Here is a 5537-nt window from a genome sequence, read left to right as displayed (position 1 = left end):
GGTGCTGGCTGTGAAGCAGCCTTCTCCTGGGCCACTGAGGCTTCCACGGCTGCCCTGTTTTTGGCATGGCCATGTGCTCTGCAGGAGCTGGGGACACTGGTTACCTGTTAGTGTTGGGTGACAGTGGGCAAAGCAACACATGAGAACACTGCCCAGGGTGGTTTACAGCAGAATCACGAGGCTACTGCTCCAAGGCAAGATAAGGCAGGCCCACTGGGACACCTCCTGGGGCAAACCTGCCCTGCCCTGGCTCCTCTGGCCCTTGAGGATGAGGTAGGTGACCATTGGTCATCAAATCGACCAGCCATGTACACCTAGTTATTAAGGGGTGGGGGTGGAAGCCCATGCCAGTCACGGTGTTCACAAGGGTGGGATCTGGGAGTTTCGGGAGTGCTTCCCTGGAAGGCTGGTGTGAAGTATCTTTGTCCTGGCCCAGCCCTGAGTGCCCTGTTACCTTCTCTGCAGTGGGCCTCTGCCTGGGGTGCACAGTCAGGATCTCTGTGCTCCCTCAGAGACACGTTGGGAATGTCATGTGTTTCCTGCCTTATCAGCTTCTTCACCTGGCTCTGGCCACAGTGGGCATCTCCCTGTGAGCAGAACAGAGCACAGCTCCAGGCTGCAGAGGTCTGCCAGGGTGGGGCCTCATAGTCCCTCCTGGGGCCGACTTAATGGGCAGCATGCAGGAGAGTGCCAGGTACCTGTTCAGCTTCACCAGCTGGGAATCTGGTGCTCAGGCCAAAGCCGATGACTTTGACATTGCCGCTGGTGTCCACAATGGTGTCCACAATGGTGTCCCCTGGCTTCAGATCCAGGTGCAGGATGCCCTGCATGAGGCAGTATCACACGGCATGCACGATCGCCTGAACGGTATGCTGGCTGCTACCCCCTGTGTGCTGTTAGGTTCCCGGATGAGTTCCCAGAGCTGCCCCAAACATCGTGCTCCATGATAAGGTCGATGCACTGGATGGTCTCAGTGACCTGGAAGAGCTGGATCATGGTTTGGTGGTCTGTGGCCACCATCACCCCTGGTTCTTCATGGAAGGTTTTTATTTTGTCATCAAAACTGAAACTGAGATTTGCTGGGTGTTGCATTCTTGGTTGGCATCCATTTTCTTTCAGAGCTTGGCATATGTTCCAGGATCTCCCAGCTTTGATGGTCTGGGTGGAGAAATCTGCTGAGATCCACACTGGTTTCCCTTCTCCCTGGGCCTTTAAAATTCTGTCCTTACTCTGCATGCTGGGCGTTTTCAGTATAAGTGCCTTGGTGTGCATCTGTGGTGATTTTGTACAGTTGGTGTCACCATCTGTCCCAGCTGGTGACCTAATGCCAGGTTCACAAAATCTGACTAGTCCAATAACTTAAGAAAATGGTGAAGAAGGCACATAAACACAGAGCAGTTGAAAGAATGATCAAGGCTTGTCATTGGAGAAAATGCCTGTTTATTGAGGAACAGTTCTGCGTATTTATAGATCTGCGGGTGGTCTGATGGTTATGACAGAATGGTTTGACAGTTGGCATGGGGTGCTTTCTGATTGGTGGGTAAGGATCATGTGAGCCAGCAGGGCTAGTCTGATTGGTGGGTAAGGATCATGTGAGCCAGCAGGGCTCACCATTGGACGGCTCTTCTCCGGGGGATGGGGAAGTTAGTCTTTGGAGCTGGGACAATTCCCAACATTCCCCCTTTCTTAAATTAAAAAAGCTATTGGGGAATTATGTCTTCCAGTCACAAGGTCGTCATGACCTACCATAGAGACAAAAGGATTTAGTAGAAAACATTTATTTCAATAATGTACGATATAGAAATTTCCAGCGTATTTTTAGGATTAAGGTCTTTAATTAACTTTGAAAGATCAAGGTTATTATTATTACTCTGCCAGACACTCATCAGATTTTTAATCTTTTCCCAGTTTTACTGTCATGCACTGTGTTTGGCCCTAGGAATGCAGACAGGTTGATGTTTAGCATAAGCCGTCTTTAGGTCCTCAGAGCAGAGAGCTCATTGGCATTACTCATTATAGTGGCGCAGGGTGTTCAGTGTAGTTTAAATCCTTCCATCTGCACTTAACCTGATTGTGAAGGATCTTGGAAGTAACTTAAGTTTTTAAGAAAGTTGTAAGTTTTGAAATAGCTACAAGGGCTATAATTGTAGAAACAATCATTTAGAATAGTCACTTAAGGGATCATGAGATAGGAGCTTGCCTAGGTCTGGTTAATGGCCTGCACCTGTTCCACAGCTTGACCATCAGCCTCAGCATGCTGGCTGGCAGGGGGACAGAGGACCATTGATGAAGGGTCAGTGTCCTCCTCCTCTGCGATAGTTAGGCAAGTTGCATTTTTTATAGATTACAGGATATTTAATAATTTTTTCTTTCAATTCTCACATTTAAAGAGTCTCTTAGGTCAGTAATGTAAATATTCTAGAGGCAGAAGTCAAACATCACACATACTTTTGGGTGCCATCTGGCTGAGGAGTAAGTTTTCTAGGAGTGATGGCATCCTTGTGCAGTTGTTCTGGTCCATTCTAGGAGAGCAGCCAAAAATAGACCCACTATTTCTAGATACCTTATGTTTTACTGGCAAGATATTTGCATAATCCATCCACTTAGAAAAGGTGCCAAGTTCTTTTTCTCTCTTTTAAAATATTTTTGTTTTAGTTGTAATTGGACTTGATTCCTTTATTTTATCTTTATGGGCTGCTGAGGTTTGAACCCAGTGCCTGCACGTGCCAGGTGAGCACTCTACCGCTGAGCCACAACCTTGGTCCGAAAAGTGCCAGTTTCTATTGTAGAATGATGAGGGCAATAACCCATTTGTGGATATTTTATGTAAATAACTGGCCTGTAGAGAAAAAAAAATCTATTTCAACTATTTTTCTATTTTGACAATTGTCCAGATGCATAGTCTTCCTTTCTGAGGTCCAGCGTGATAGGCTGGCTTAGGTTCTCATATGCTGTGGGTTTCTCAGAAGGTACTTGTAGACAGCCTGTTCACCGTAGGATCAACACATAGGTGTAACTGACCATTGCAGTCAGGACAGTGAATCTGGTTTCATGTATGGACTTTCCAGGCTGCACTGCAAGGCTCATTAGAGGTGGATCTGAGAGGTGGGTCTCAGGGGTCTCTTGGTAACTTCTTCTTAACCTGGCGAGCTCATAAGGCTGCGTGGCTGTCAGCTCTGCAACTGGAAATGTACCTTCCTGTGCAAGGTCGCCAGTTGTTTTCCCGATGACAAGCACGTGTTACAAATGTAGCATTATCTCTGCAATTTTCCTGAATAATACAGCCATAAAGAATTCCTAAGGCGGGCTGGGGATGTGGCTCAAGCAGTATCGTGTTCACTTGGCATGCGTGCGGCCTGGGTTCGATCCTCAGGACCACATACAAACAAAGATGTTGTGTCCACCGAGAACTAAAAAATAAATATTAAAAAATTCTCTCTCTCTCTCTCTCTCTCTCTCCCTCCCTCCCTCCCTCTCCCTCTCCCTCTCCCTCTCCCTCTCAAAATAATTCCTAAGGGAACCTGTTGAGGGGTAAAAATTAGGCAGTTTAGCTTTGAGAACATGTTACGATTGGGGCAGCAATGTAGAAGCCCGATTTTTGCCTGAACGAGTGAGTTTTTTAGTGAGAATGTATTAAAATCATGAAGGAATTAAATCTTGAAGGAGGTAGATCCGAAGTCCTGCTGGAGTGATGGTAGGAAGGACCAATAGGTGTCGGAAACGCCCTTTGGACAGAGGTTGAGGAGACTCACTAGACCAGCTAGTGAGTGTCTCCGGGCTGAGCGAGAGGGTGAGTGTCGCGACCCGGCCGGCCACCCTGCCTGGCAAAAATCACACCGAGTCGGGAGTTGAGTCAGTTGAGATGGTGCAGCAACTCAGTTTATTGTGGAAGGATAGGACTTATATAGAGAGAGGAGAAGGAGGGGGCAAAGGCAGGGGCCAATCAGAGATCGGAGAGTCCCCCAGGTTGGGGCCTAGGCACCCCAGTTACAGAAACAGAGCCCCGTTACCTCAGTTACAGAAACAGCCCCGTTACCCCAGTTACAGAAACAATACCCCATTAGGTATGTGTGCCCCATTGCTGGGGAGTTATTCTTTGTGTTTGCAGAAGCCATATCTTGGGGCCGTTCAGGCACGTATATGGAAGCCATTTCTCAAGCTCTAACTGTCACGTACATGGAGAATCACAAAACCAGAATCACAAGACTGGGGATTTCCCAACAGTGTTTTTTCTTCCTCTTTCTCCAGCGATTGCACTTCCATGGTCAGCAGAGGTCCCAACAAATCAGAAGCCCAGAAAAATGGGGACGGGTGGGCCTCATCCGGGACCTTGGAGCTGAGGCCCTGTGTGTGCTTCGGCCGAGGAGAAAGTCCCTGATGCTGGGCTGACTCACATTTGGTCACTGCTCATGCCCACACCCACGCCTGTGTCCAGGGGACACGAGGCTCACAGCTCGCTGGGGTGCCACCTGCTGCCACTGCCACCGCTGCACGTGGCTGGGCCAACTTGGTGTTTGGCCATTGTCTGCCCCTGTGTTCTGAGCTTGTGGTGACCCCGCTGGACTGGGGCTTGTCCCCAGAGAGAAGGCAAGTGCATAGCTGTGTCCTGGGTGCGAGCCATGGGAAGCCATGTGCCAAGGCTGCCCAGTTGGTCGTGTTCCCCGTATCTGCCCACCTTTCCCTGCTTGGGGTCCCTTTGCAGCCACATCACATGTGGGATTTTGTCAAGTGTCCTTTGTGTGTCTAAAATGGGGTCACAAACCAGCAGTTTGTCCCTTCCCTGCCAGCAACTCTGACAAAAGGCTCTCAGATCCTAGGGATAGAGCTTCCACACTGGATAGAGAGCTGGGGCCCCCACTGGCTTTATTTATATGGGGGAGGCATCAGAGGATTCCCACAGAATGTTCTTTTGCCAAATAAGGTAGAAGGTGGGCTGGCGAGTTCCCAGTGGGTCACGCCCACTCCAGAGAGAAGATAGGGCATACGCCTCACAGTCCATGGAGTGGGAGGGCCAGGCATAGTTGGCAATGCCAAGCCTCATGCCCACCGCCGAGGGAGGATGCTCAGAGAAGCTCATGTAATGACGTGTGTGAGAGTTAGGTTTTCTCCAGGTTTCAAAGACAGGACACTGTAGCAGTATTCTATTTATACTAAGTTTATATCCTTCCAGAAGTCAGATGTCAAATGTAGTGCAGCAGTGCCCTGTAGTTTTGAGGACTTCATTGTGTATAAAGCACAATAGCTAATGGTGTTTAATAAATCTGAAGCTAAAGTTAAAGGCACTTGCCCATTTTCCACATCTAAACACCTGATTTCTCCCAATAACCCCACATATGTCAAGGTAGGAGGTACAGATAAGAACTTTTTTTTAAAATTTTTTATTGTTGGTTGTTCAAAAACATTACATAGTTCTTGATATATCATATTTCACACTTTGATTCAAGTGGGTTATGAGCTCCCATTTTTACCCCATATACAGATTGCAGAATCACATCAGTTACACATCCATTGATTTACATATTGCCATACTAGTGTCT

Source organism: Marmota marmota, unplaced genomic scaffold (assembly GCF_001458135.2).
Source record: "Marmota marmota marmota unplaced genomic scaffold, marMar, whole genome shotgun sequence".
Classification (NCBI taxonomy): Eukaryota; Metazoa; Chordata; class Mammalia; order Rodentia; family Sciuridae; genus Marmota; species Marmota marmota.
The sequence above is the reverse complement of the archived record's forward strand: the minus strand, read 5'-3'. Positions refer to the sequence as shown.